The sequence below is a fragment of the Papio anubis genome, chromosome 13, assembly GCF_008728515.1.
Source record: "Papio anubis isolate 15944 chromosome 13, Panubis1.0, whole genome shotgun sequence".
Lineage (NCBI taxonomy): Eukaryota > Metazoa > Chordata > Mammalia > Primates > Cercopithecidae > Papio > Papio anubis.
In genome coordinates, this window is record NC_044988.1 from 30,922,033 (window position 1) to 30,936,393 (window position 14,361).

Consider the following 14,361-nt stretch of genomic DNA (forward strand, 5'->3'; position numbering starts at 1 on the left):
TACTCTGGAGGCTGAGGCAGGAGAATGGCGTAAACCCGGGAGGCAGAGCTTGCAGTGAGCTGAGATCTGGCCACTGCACCCCAGCCTGGGCGACAGAGCAAGACTCCGTCTCAAAAAAAAAAAATCAATTGTCTTTTATAATCCTCATAACAATGCATTGTGTTAGGTGCCATTATAATAACCCCCATCTTCAGATGAGGAAACTGAGACAGAGTTTAAGATAGCCAGGACCTTAGAAATGTTTTGGAGCACATTCTCTCATGTTATGAATGAAGATAAAAGGGTTCACAGGTGATCTGCCATGTCCAAGGTCGCTTGACTTGCCCAAGATGGAACTTCATTTGATGAAATGGAGTTCACATTCTCTTTTGTTGATGGCCAACCCATCTCCTAGTGTTGCTGAGCCCTGCCATCAATAAGCATGTTATGGATTATTTTCAAAATTGATATGGAAAGGACTTCAGCAGTATTTCCTCATACATACTTTCCACATTTTCTCAATATATACGTTGTCAAAGGTGCAAATTTTTTTTTTCTTTAATGAGCTTTTTGAAAACTATTTATTTAAGAGACAAGGCCTTGCTCTGTTGCCTAAGCTGGAGTGCAGTGGTGCAGTCGTAATCTAGACTGAAGCCTAGAACTCATGAACTCAAGCAATCTTCTTGTCTCAGCCTCCCAAAGTGTTAAGATTACAAGCGTGAGCCACTGCACCAGACTTAAATGTGCAAATGTTGATGCTTACATCACTCAGTGTTCTTTGGTTTTTCCAAGTAGCTTTCCTTTTTCATTATTGGCAACATTATTTCAGATGCCACATATGGCAACTCTTTTTAAGCCTAGCAGTGCATCCATCACTAAAGTGAATTTTCTTTTTTCCTGGAGAAAGGGCATGGTGGATGTTATTCAGGAAAGAGGAACAGTTGTGATGACTCAGAACACTGATTAAAAGTTTAATTAAGTCCTAGCTAATGCAATAAGACAAGAAAAAGAAGTAAAAGGTATACAGATTGAGAAGGAAGTAATAAAATGGTCTTTGTTCACAGATGACATAACCATCTATATAGAAAATCTGAAAGAATCACAAAAATCCTCATGGAACTAACAAGCAATTACAGCAAAGTTGCAGGATACAGGTTAATATACAAAAGTTAATTACTTTACTATATACCAGCAATGAATAAGTAAAATTTTAAATTAAAAAGACAATACCATTTACATTAACACACCCCAAAATGAAATACTTAAGTATAAATCTAACAAAATAGGTACAAAATATATGTGAAGAAAATTATAAAATTCTGATGAAAGAAATCAAAAAGGAATTAAATAAATGGAGATATATTCTATGTTCATAAATAGGATGACTCAATATTATCAAGATGTCAGTTCTTCTCAACTTGGTCTATGTATTTAATGTAATGCTAACAAAAAGCTCAGCAAGTTGTTTTGTAGGTAATGACAAACTGATTCTAAGGTTTATGTGAAGAAGCAAAAGACTCAGAATAGCCAACACAATATTGAAGGAGAAGAACACAGTTGGAAGACTGACACTACCTGACCTCAAGATTTACCATAAAGTTATGGTAATCAAGACAGTATGATATTAGTGCAACAGTAAACAAATAGATCAAAGGAACGCAATAAAGAGCCCAGAAGTGAATCCATATAAGTATAGACAACTGATCATAAAAAAAATAAATAAAAATAAAGGAATCTAGGCACAGAGCTTCACAAAAATTAACTCAAAATATACCATACACCTAAATGTAAAACACAAAACTATAAAACTCTTGAAAGATAACATAGGATAAAATCTAGATGATGTTGGGTTTGGCTCTTTAGATATAGAGGTACAATCCATAAAAGAAATAATTGATAAGCTGAATTTATTAAAATTGAAAACTTCTGGTCTGCGAAAAGACAATGTCAAGAGAATGAGAAGACAAGCCACAGACTGGGAGAAAAATTTGCAAAAGCCCTGATAAAGGAGTGTTATCCAAGATATACAGAGAACTCTTTTTTTTTTTTTTTTTTTTCCTGAGACGGAGTCTCGCTCTGTCGCCCAGGCTAGAGTGCAGTGGCCGGATCCCAGCTCACTGCAAGCTCTGCCTCCCAGGTTTACGCCATTCTCCTGCCTCAGCCTCCAGAGTAGCTGGGACTACAGGTGCCCGCCACCACGCCCGGCTAATTTTTTGTATTTTTAGTAGAGACGGGGTTTCACCATGTTAGCCAGGATGGTCTCGATCTCCTGACCTTGTGATCTGCCCGTCTCAGCCTCCCAAAGTCCTGGGATTACAAGGTTGAGCCACCGCGCCCGGCCTACAGAGAACTCTTAAAACTCAACAAGAAGACACAAACAACCCAATTTAAAAATGGCCCAAAGAACTTAACAGACACCTCACTAAAGAAGATATACAGATGACAAATAAACATATGAAAACATATGCCACATCATATGTCACAGGGAAATGCAAATTAAAACAACAGTGAGATACTGCTATATACCTATTAGAATGACCAGAATCCAGAACACTGACAGTAGCAAATGCTGGTGAAGCTGTGGAGCAATGGGAACACCCATTCACTGCTGGTGGAAATGCAAAATGTTACAGCCACTTTGAAACATAGTTGGTGATTTCTAGCAAAACCAAATATATTCTTACCATACAATCCAGCAATCACACTTCCTGGTATTTACTTAAAGGAGTTGAAAACTACTGTTCACACAAAAATGTGCACACCAGAAGTTTATTGGAAACTTATTCGTAACTGTCAAAACTTGGAAGCAACCAAGATGTCCTTCAGTAAGTGAAGGACATCTTGGACATACATAAACCATTGTCTGGATATACATAAACTATGGTATATCCAGACAGTGGAATATTATTCAGCACTAAAAATAAATGAGTTAGGAAGCCATGAAAAAACATGGAGGGAACTTAAATGCATATTACTTAGTAAAAGAAGCCAATCTGAAAAAGCTGCTTTATTTTTTCTGAAATACCTACTGTATTATTCCAACTATATGACATTCTGGAAAAGGCAAAATTATGAAGAAAATAAAAGATCACTGGTTACCAATGGTTGAGGCAAAGGGGATGAATATACAGAGCACAGAGGATTTTTAGGGCAGTGAAAATACTCTGTATGATACTATACTGGTAGATAAATGTAATTATACATTTGTCCAAACCCATAGAATGCATAGCACTAACTGTGAATATTAATTAAACTATGAACTTTGGATGATAATGATGTGTCAATGGAGGTTCATCAGTTGTAAAAAATGTACCACTTTGGTGTGGGATGTTAATAATGGGGGAAGCTAAGCATGTGTTGGGGAACAGACGGTATATAGGAAATCACTGTACCTTCCTTTCCTTTCAATTCCACTGTAAACCTAAAACTGCTCTGAAAAAGTCTTAAAAAGAGTGTCATTAATGTCATGAATTGACAATTCAACCCTACAAAAGAAGCTGTTTAGGTTATAAGTTGCCTAAGTGGTCTTACCTTTCAATGTTTATGCAATACTTTAAGTCTCAGATGGAGACAGTTTCTAGATAATTTTTCCTGGTTTTCAAAAATGCCCTGAATACTATATTGCAAATCAGCAAAGACTAGATACTGTACCTTTGACTATGACCAGAAACTAACAAATCCATCATGACACTACTAAAACATTAGGCCCTATAAGCGTTAAGAGCAAATTTCACAGTCGAAACTCTCATCAAGGTGGGGAATTTTATAAATTTTGCTGTTAGCATATGTGACATAAAAACGAAAATATAATTATTAACAAAAATTTTCACTGTCATTAATTTGAATTAGGTAAGTGTGTCCACTTTACTACATTTCCAAAAGTCTGAAATTATTGCATATGCAATTTTAGATATTCATTGTTAATTTGCTTTCAATTTTTGTTAAGTTGTTACATTTAATATATTTGCATAGTCGTGGGGGCATGTTCACATATGCTAATTGTGGTTTGTATATTACCAGTATCCTTGTAAAAATGACTTACAAAGAATGATTCTATTAGAAAGTCGTAACTACTATTGAATTATTCTGATATCCATGGATTCAAAATAGAAATAATTGATAGATATTCATAATATCTGGCTATTTGTCGATTGTGGAAAAAGAAGAACCAAGACTGACTTGTATGTTTTATTGTCATCCATCATTAACTGTTACTCATTTATCAAAAAAGATAGTTCAAATACAGGAACCCATTAGCAATTTTTATTTGAATAAGAATCATGGAATATAACCCATAAACTCCTGATCATAAGACCCGTGTTTTAATAACCTGCTCTAAAAGCAGAATATTTAGGTGAGGGCAAGAAGTTTCTAACCCGTGTATCCCCTGTTGGCTCAAAGAATGTTTTTTAACTCATTATGAGTTAAAAGCCATGGTGAGTTGTGTCCAACATTTTTTTAAAAAGAAGAAGAAATAGAATAGAAAATATTAACTTCAGAGGGCATTGTATTTAGTCAGGATAAGTACTGTTTTAGAAAACCTCATTTTAGTTACGGCGTGTTGGCTCTCAGATTCATACCTCATTTTTCCTTCGGCTCTGCTCTATAAGGCAGAGAGGGAGGGTAACCCTTGTGGGCTACACTTCCCATCTTCCTGTGTCAGCTGCAGTCAGGGCTGACTTCTAAGAGATGCTTACAAGCAAGAGACGGGACAGCTGGAACACAGGAAGAAGGCAGAAGGCGGAGTGTTCTCCTCTTCTCTTTCTGCCTCTAGCTGCATCTCTACCAACAGTTGTACCTCCATCCCTCTAACTCCGAGAATCATCATGGTTTCAGGTTTCACTAGGCTACTCCAGTCTCTGGGCTTCATTAATTATCTCTTGGTTTCTCAAAGCCTAGAGGGGATAACTGATTTCTTACTGTTGCTACTCAATTCTTTATTTAAGTTCTTAGCTCTTTCATCATCTATGTAACCAATTCCCTGAATTAAATTCCTTCTGTTTTCCTGGTCGACCCTGACTGATACAATTCACTGTGTGAGTATGTTGAGTATGTGTATAACAGGTCATGATACATAATACATTTCTTACTGCGAGCAGTTTTGCACGTTAGCATGCAATGGATGGTGCTGAGGTATTTCTTTAGTTGGTCACTGATGGTTATCACTGAGTTGCAGAACATGATCTTGGAGCATTTTTCCTCTTCTTTTAAGGGTAACTATTGTATAGTAGATGATCTACTGACTGGGAATGTGGACACCACCATTCTAATCTTAGTGGGTGATCCTGGGTAATCCATTCAAACATGTGTTCTAGTGTATTATGTTTACTTTATGCATGGAACCAGAGGTTCTGAGATTGATATGTATTTTTTAAACCAGTGGTTATTATAAGTTTCAATGGTACCATTTTAAGTAAGACTGATACATAGTCTGTCATAGCTTAAAGACCAGTGATGATAGCATTTGAAGACTGTTTAAAAGAATAGTCATTTCTTTAGAACATGAAATTATGCTTTCACTATTATTTTCCTCAATTAGTAAGTAGTTATTTATTATGTTAGCATTAGAAATAATAGCTCAACATTCTGGTCTTAAGTTCTTGGGAACATAATTGACATTGATATGGGCCAAGAGAACTGCAGACTATTAGGTAACTGTGGTTACAGGTAATGTCAGTTGATAAATCATACCATAAAATCCACCCCTGATAAGTGGATATATTTTTAAAGTATTTTAATAAAATATAGGTAAAGGGTGAGATCAACCTCTTTAAGATTCAAATATACCCTCAAACCCTAAGTCCTAAGTATTAACCACCAAACAGTTGTATATTGTGATGTTTTTAATCTGATCAGAGAATTCCTTGTTTTCCCCCATATTTAAGGAAAGTCTGCTATTGAAAGGTACCAAGTAGTCTTCTTACTAGTAAAATTCCAACAGGTATCACAATGTCTCTGGTAAGATGAGCAATTGAATATGCACAGTTCCAGATCAAATGTGAGCTTTTCCTTTAGGCCCAACACTCATGGAAGTCAGTGACTGTTCAGTTGAGTTTATCTGGAGGGGAGATAAAAGCTTCCTGCCCAGCATTAAACTTGCCCCATGCAGAATCCAGATGCTTGCAACTCTTTCCTGAAACTTCTTATATTTGTTTTATATATTCATCACTTTCTGGCTGGTAACACCATTGAAAACTAAAATAAAGTCATACCATTGTGGAATGTATTTTGTCCCTACCTGTGGAGAAACTAACTTTATTTTTCTCCAAAGCAGAATATTTATTTTGGGTTTCTAAAGAGTCATCTAATGTAATTTCAATAGTTGTATCCGCTTTGATATATTCCTGGCTTACTTTCTACTCATCTCTTGAATTTACATAGAACTTCAAGTGTAGAAAACAGGATTGAAAAAAGACAATAGTGAATTGTGCTTTTGTGTACTGAACTTGAAGTAAGAATCTGGTGAGTGACACAACATAAGCCAAGATGGAAAAGGGTCACACACCAACAAAAAGCAATGAATAGTAACCAAAAAGATAAGCCCAATAACAGCTGAAGGTAGTCAAAAAGTAAAATACTGTAATAAAATCTCATATAACAGCATGGGAGAGGAATACATGGATTTAGCTGACGGGCTTAGAGGTAAGCTACAGTGTTACATTGGTACCAAAGCACATTATCAATCAGAGAAGCACAGTACAGAACAAAGGGTAGCAGGTGCAATGGCTGGCCAAACAAAAGTGAAAATAGCTGAACAATTTACAACAGAAAATTTGAGAACCTGAATTCATGTTCTGATTTCCTCATGTACAACTGCCCCCAAAGATGTGTCAAAACCTCAAAGACATATTGATGACAACACAAAAAAATCTTTCTAGTCTAGTCAACAATATATAACGCAGTACTATTGAGAAAATGCTTTAGAATAAACTTATCCTCAGAAAGCCCATCTCTAGAGACAAATGGAGTCCTTCTTTGGGCAGTTAGAGTGCATTTGGTTTATCTAAAAACACTGAGTTAGGATTTTAAAGGGTAGATATGTTTGGATATATAAAATGTGCACACTTAGTTTCATAAAAGTTATGGAGAGGATTAATTTCTTATCAGAAAATTATCCTAGGTTATTGAGGCTGCTGATACCTCTGGGTCAGTGATTCTTACCCCTTTCGGGAAAGATCCCCTTGAGAATCTGATGAAATGTAGAGACTCTGTCTGCAGAAAGCGTACGTTAACATGATCCTAGAATTTTGAACACAGTTTCAGGGAATTCTTAGAAGCCCCAAAGATCATTTGTATTCCACCCCCATCAACCCTCCATCATGGATTAAGAACCCTGTACTGATGACAAATTTTGGGGCAGTTTTTACATGAGCAACACAGATTACTCTGAGTCTTGAGTTCTACCAAGCTTAGTTAAAAACTCTGATTTCATCATTTAGTCATCTCCAAGCTGTTTAATCACATCCCCCTTACAGTTAAAAAGCAAAAAAAAAAAAAAAAAAAAAAGATAGAGCATGATTTATGTATATTTATTCATAACACATGTATTCAATATTAATATATTATATACATTAAAAACGTATACAAAATAGAAATTATAAAAGAATAAGATGAATATAATAGAAAATTTTCAATTATCTTGCTAATCATGCTATCATACAATCAATAGTATCTCATGGAAAAATACATGCTTAGATCAGAATTCATCATTCATGAAAGTTAATATAAATCCAAATTTCAAATAGTCCTGGAAAATTGTGAATGTTTTTGACCTATTTCTTGTTAGATCTAATTAGGCTGTCATTGTTTTACTCCTCAACTTGACTGGAAAAGAGTTCTTAGAGGTTAAATTGGCAAATTTGATCCTGATTTTCACCTGTGCTTATATTACTGGTATTATCTCAATCTTCTATTTCTTCACAGAAATTGTTTTTTAAGCCACTTGCTCTCCAAATAAGAGAGTTGATTGGTTAAAACTAGATGATATAATCTTATGAATTTATTTAACGTGGAACCTGCAAACTTGAGGCAGTACCAATGCTTAAAAAGATGTCAATGACAATGAAAGAACCAGAAGGTGCCAGTATCACCCCTCTGCCTGTGGCGCTTTTTGTTTTTCAGTGCTCTTCAGCTGTACTACATGACACATGACCAGTTTACTTAGGGACCATGTAAAGACTCTAGGGTCAAGGGTCAATGAGTATAATAAATACACATAAAGCTCTTTTTTTTGTCCTGGCATCATTACTTTTTTTAATTATCAAAGAAAAAAAGAAACAATTTCTTCTGCTCTTCCTATATCACAATGAATTGTCTTGGTCACTCCACTTTGGAGATCGCTGCCTTAGGCAAATTACTTCCTGATTCTCAGTTTCCTCACCTGTAAAATGGAGATGAAGTCATAGATCTCATAGGGTTAAATGGATTAAACAACATATGTACAAGTCTCTGCACAACTTCAGGCATGTAATTTAAAACAGAAATGAAAAGGAGCTGCAATTATAATTATTATTACTGTATTAAACAATTGCCATGTATGCATTCATGTTACTCCTATCCTAATTTAAAAACAAACAAACAAAACCACTTGTCAGTGCTCTTTCTATGACTACAAGAGCTGTAGCTTCTCCTCATCTTCCCACATCAGCCCTCCCCAAAACAAAATAAAACAAAAACCAAAAACATTTTCCAAGCCTTTTCAAGCCTTGGCAGAGAATGTAAAGATTCGGAACACTTATTGATGTTGTTCATTAACATGATAATTACTAATAGTGAAGACCTGCTAAATTTTCTATGTCAGGTAATTTTATTATCTATCTCTCATCCTTTCCTTCAACAAAGTTTTTTTTTTTTTTTTTTTTTTAAATACGATGTGCTAGGTATCAGGCTAATTGCTGAGGTTTCAAAGATGAATCGAAACACCCTTCAGGCACTAACCATCTAGAGGACAACACCAAACGAATAATTGCATCCAAGTGATAAGTGCTATAATGGAGGTGCACACTGGTTGCTATGGGAGCAGAGTAGGACAAGCAGCTTCCTCTGCCTGGGGAGAACAGGGAAGACCACTAGAAGGATTCTGGGTCACAGTTGAGTCTTGAGGATGTGAGTTGAGGACCTGCACTTTAGTCAGAGGGGAAAATGTCCAATGTGGTCACTTAGGAACCAAACGGTAGACAGGTTTTCCCAGAGCCCAAGCATTTTGGCAGCGGGGTCTACAACGCTGGTAGAGACCTGTCCATGCACAGCCTAGGATAACATGCCAAGGAGTTTGAAACTTATCGTAAAATGGATTGGGAATAGACAAAGGATTTTAAGCTAAAGAACGATATAATCATAAAGAGAATTGGGGGTGGTATCTTAGGGGAATGATTGTGAAAAACATAATTTATTGAACATGCCCATTAGAAAAAAAGAGATAGTGGGGTGTGGTGGCTCACACCTGTAATCCTAGCACTTTGGGAGGCAGAGGCAGATAGATCACTTGAGGTCAGGAGTTCCAGATCAGCCTGGCCAACATGGTGAAACCCTGTCTCTACAAAAATTACAAAAATTAGCTGGGTGTGGTGGTGGGCACCTGTAATCCTAGCTAATTGGGAAGCTGAGGTTCGAGATTCCCTTGAACCTGAGAGGCGGAGGTTGCAGTGAGCCAAGATCCCCCCACTGCACTCCAGCCTGGGCAACAGAGCGAGACTCTGACTCAAAAAGAAAAAAAAGAAAAATGGAGAGAGAGGAGTGTTGATTTCTGTAATAAATTTACTTGCTAATTCTAAACTATTCTTTAAATTAAATGTCAGCTGATTCAATTTGTCAAAGCTTGGTTTCCATTACTGAAGATGAAATACTCACTGCCTAAATGGTCTTACCTGCTTGTGTTTGAAGCTAGGCAACATTTCAGGCAGCATTAGCAGTTTGTCTGTTGGGACTAGAAGCTTCCTAACGTTGTGCATGGAATTATTCTTTATGAGGGTGTTGTATCCAGATATCAAGTTTGAAATCCAATATCTCCTCTATACAGAATGCCAACCAAAGCAGACTTACATAACAAGTGAACATGGCCATACAGACATGAAAAAGTGACTTCTATCTTTTGATACCAAACTAGAAAGAGAAAAGCAAGTTCAGAGAACACATTATGACTCATCAAAGTCCAAAAAGAAAAGCTTCGTGTGAATGTAGCACTCTGTGCAGCCTCCTGGAGTCCTTTTACCCTCCAACCACATTTGCTTTTGTATGATTTTCTGCAAAACAAAACAAAAAACCCCATCATTTTCCTCCTTAACTTCAATTGTTAAATTTCGTTTTACCTCAGAGGTGAAACTCATGCTATATGTTCTACAATCTTCTTTTTGTACCAAGTGAATGATGCTGCCTTTTCATTTCTCCTGAGTTTAGGCCTTATTTTATAAAATTCCTAACTGCTGGGGTACAAACTATAAACAAGATGAATTTTTAGAGGAAAGACTTGAAGGGTGATGGGGGAAGGTGGTGCTTTCTTAGACTAATGTGAAGGGAGAGGGAGATGCAATATCTATATTTAATCTCTGTTCCCAATGATATATTTTATTTTCAATTCCCATAACTGTGCATATACAATACATGGACACCAACGCCTCCAAGGACAACATCAAAATTTTGTATGAGCTGAAGAATATACACATATAACAAAGGGAATGTTTTCTTCTTTACTTTCCCTCTGACAAAATGCCAGAAGGAATGGACAGTTTCTTTCTCCAGGGACTTACTAATTGATTGGGTTTTGTTTTTGTTTTTTGAGGATTTGCATGGCAAGTGGAGGTAGAATCTTAAGGGGATAAAGGGCATTTATTCACAAGGGAATGAAAGTGAAGTTATCAATTTCTGAAAATTGGCATGTGAGGTTGGCATGCCAGGGAAACAAATTAAGACCCTAAAAAATTAAAACCTAATACTCTCAATGTAATAAGCATTGCTATTAGGTTAAATCTCTTTATTAGAGACGGCTAGGTCATCCGGCTATATTATTAGTTGTGACTTATTAGGCAGTTAGAAGTTAGTATTTATGTTACACTTTTACTACACTACTAATCTTGCTTAAAATTTCTCACTATATATTTCTCAGTTAATAGTTACACCGGCATATCCTCAGGCAGAAAAGCAAGTTCTTACAATGGATCCTTCAGGGTGCACTATATTCTATTTCTCTTAGCCGTATTATCTTTTGTTGTCTTGAGGTTCACTTCAAGATAGACAGAAAATGATGAAGCTAAAGTTAACAAGCAAGTAATAAGACCTTAGAAAGCTATGGGGTGGGTGATCACCAACACTCCTAGCCATCATGAAAATGGTGCCCTGGTGGGCTCTCCTTCAGCCAGCAGTGGACTAGTGATATAAACAATTCTTGCTTCTTAATTACTACATGGCAGCATTTGGCGTTCTTTCCATTACTTCTTGTCTTCAACTTATCCAGCTTGAAGTTTTAAGCATCCTAGAACTGCATTTCAGACCCAGTTGCTCAAATGGAGTCAATTTTGCAACAGTAAAATGGTCTTAAAATAGGATTTTACTCTAGGGGGAAAAATCCTCAACCAGATAGTCACAGTGCACTTTGAATGACTAATTTAAGCCATTACATTACGAAATAAGGGATAAATCATACTTTTCATAACACTACTGCATAGGAACAGTTTTAATTTTAAGAGTCAAGCACCTACATTAATCTGAGTCTAAAATAATAGGGCCCTGATTTAAAATCTCCTAACATTCTTTCACACTTCATAAAACTAAAAATAAAATTGTCTCACCAAACACTGACCTACTGGTCCGGCCAAAGTACTGTATTTCAAGGAAAATTGGAGCAAAGAGGTCTCAAAACCGCGACTTGCCAGCAGATTACAATTTGTAGCCTTAATTGGTCTTAAATGCGGGGTGAGAGGGAAGAGACTACGGTCTGCAGAGAATAAGAGATTTATTCCTCTTTTTAAATCAAAACCAGATTCCATGCTTCAGCCACCCCCTAACCCGCCAGCCCCGCCCCCAGGGATTGTTTTTCCGTAATTTTGTAAATATTTTAGCGAAGATGGCAGGTGAGGGAAGGTTATAGTGCTGTGTCTAGTCCACGAGGTAAACAGAGAGGTTAGGGTGGGTTTACTTATTTATAAGGCGTTCAGCCTCTCAGCTGTTTCTCCCTCGTTGGCATTTGGAAGCTTGCAGTCCTTCAGGGAAGAGACAGATTTGGCAGGAATGTTCTTTGTGCCCGCCTCCTTTTTTTTTTTTTTTTTTTTTTTTTTTTTACGGGGAATAGGGGGCAGATTTATAATGACAGCCTTGGGGAAGGGGGAGAAAAAGTTTCAGCCGGCACGACAATGCCCGTTTTTTCCACAGTCAACACTGTGCCACAAACAGCTTTGGTGCCACTCGGAGCCCTCCCCCCCATCCCCTCCCTTTCTCTCTGCAGGCTCGCACTGGCAGGCGGAGGCACAGTTAAATTCCAGCACCTTCTCCACATACCCCCAAACTACTACGCGCTATTACTACGGCTGCCCTCCCTTTTTGCTTCGCCTCCTCCCCTTCCCCAGTCTCCCTGGAGGAGCCCCGCAGCGCCCGCAGAAGAGGACTCCCAGGGAAGGGATAGCGGGCGCCCAACTCCAGCAGGGCTGGGGGCTTTCTGCATCCTGCGCAGTTTCTCTGCTCCAGGCACAAACACCGCCCGAGAGCCGGCGCCTTGCAGGCACACACGGATCCACGCATACAGTAGAGCTGTCTCGATCCACATTCTTGCACACCGCCCCCTCCTCCCCCCGCGCTCCCGGAGTCGCTGAGCTGGGCGAGTGACAGGCGCGTCCCGCCAACCCGCGCCCGGGCGGGCAGGGAGGAGCGGCGCGCGGGGCCAACTGCGGCGCGTCTTCCGGCGCCCGCGGAGGAGGCGAGGGTGGGACGCTGGGCGGAGCCCGAGTTTAGGAAGAGGAGGGGACGGCTGTCATCAATGAAGTCATATTCATAATCTAGTCTTCTCTCCCTCTGTTTCTGTACTCTGGGTGACTCAGAGAGGGAAGAGATTCAGCCAGCACACTCCTCGCGAGCAAGGTAAATATAACTTACAACTCTTTTCTCCTCTTTCCCCTCCCTTCGGCCGCCCGGCTGCAGCCGCCGCGCAAACCCCTCCAGCACCGCGCCGCCTTCGCCCGGGATTATTCATTATTATCCTAATTATTATTTATTGTGCATGCAAGGAGACCAAAACAAACAGGCGGGCCAACCGCCACAACAAAAAAAGCCCGCCTCCTCCCCGCGGGCCTCAGGTGGAATGCTGTAACGACAGCTCCCAGGCGGCCGTGGAAGAAACGAGAAAGTTTCAACCGAACCTTGCTATTCTAATAATAACAGTAATAATTACTACTTCAAGGGGGCAAAGGAGGAAAAAAATCCCAACAAACCACAGCCTTGATCCTGAGTAGGCAGTCAGATGCGCTGCCAACTCAAGGTTGCAACACACACATTCGGCCAGGTTGCAATACCCCCCCATCCCCTTAAAAGCGAGGCGGGGGGAGGGGGGTGGCAGCTGGAGGGGGAAGGCCTGGGGTACAGGGGAGGAGGATGGAAACGCTTCTGTTCATCCCTAGGTACCCTCCCCGGAAGAGTTGGAAGGGGAACGGGAAAGGAGGGCGAGGAGCCCAGGCTGGCGGCGGGGCGCCAGCGAACACTGCTGCCACCCGCTTCCCAGGGACTTGTTTAAAGGGCTCCGGCTGCGGAGACGTGAGCGGATCGCAGCGGGAGAAGCCCGAGCTGACGCGCAGAGGAGGCGGCGGCCACTGCCGCGGGGCCGGTGCGTGCCTGATCGGAGGTGTCACCTCCACTTTCCGCGTTTCCTCCGGCGTGGATGGGGACGCTGATTGGTAGGCAGGCCTTTAGGCAAAGGGGCTGACAGGGGGCTGCGCCCCGGGCGCTGCGGACGTCCCTGCCCCTGTACCTGGCGGCAGCGCAGGCTCGGGTGTTGAAGTTCGGGATGTCCGGCCCGGGCCGCACTGCTGGAGGGGAGGGAGGATACCCCCAAGGAGGTCGGGCACGGAGGTGCTCGCCAGGCTCCGTTACCCTGCCCTTCCTCTCCCTGGGTCTGTGTTCTTTTGCTTCGCGTCTTCCCCTTGCTAGCGCCGCGGGAGCTGCGGGCGTGGGGCGCCTGCGATCGTCCGGGTGCTAGGGGCGCGCCGGGACCCGGGAGAGCCACGGCGGCTGCGGGCCGGGGAGGCCATGATCCGGATAATCTTCTCTGCCTGACTGTCACAAACAGGACCCGCGCACCATCGGGCAGCGGCGGTGTCATTCGCCCGGGAAGGGGAAGGGCTGCAGTGGGGAGGGAATAGGGGGGTGGCGAGGGCGGGAGGCGGGGAGACCGAGTAGGAGCCT

At 40.5% G+C, this 14,361-nt stretch overlaps 1 protein-coding gene and 1 long non-coding RNA gene across 7 annotated transcripts in view; one reads left to right on the forward strand and one right to left on the reverse strand.

Moving 5' to 3' along the window:
* Window positions 1-7,536: 7,536 nt before the first annotated feature.
* Window positions 7,537-14,255, reverse strand: LOC116270009. Of its 2 annotated transcripts, XR_004177852.1 has the most exons (4): window positions 13,928-14,255; window positions 11,774-11,908; window positions 9,846-10,220; window positions 7,537-8,359 (listed from the first exon to the last, which is right to left on the reverse strand). It is a non-coding gene; the product is annotated as an uncharacterized LOC116270009 (long non-coding RNA). The 2 variants fall into 2 exon arrangements; XR_004177851.1 differs by lacking the exon at window positions 7,537-8,359 and having other exon boundaries at window positions 9,635-10,220.
* SMARCA2 (SWI/SNF related, matrix associated, actin dependent regulator of chromatin, subfamily a, member 2) overlaps window positions 11,918-14,361 on the forward strand; it is a 182,214-nt gene continuing 179,770 nt past the window's right edge. For 2 of the 5 annotated variants that reach the window (XM_031654174.1, XM_031654181.1), the window contains exons 1-2: window positions 11,918-13,044; window positions 13,581-13,783. The gene's annotated coding sequence lies outside the window, so the exon portion shown is untranslated. Of the gene's footprint in view, window positions 13,045-13,580; window positions 13,784-13,834; window positions 13,854-14,361 lie in introns of those variants that run through there. The other 3 variants (XM_031654176.1, XM_031654180.1, XM_031654175.1) reach the window with 3 other exon arrangements.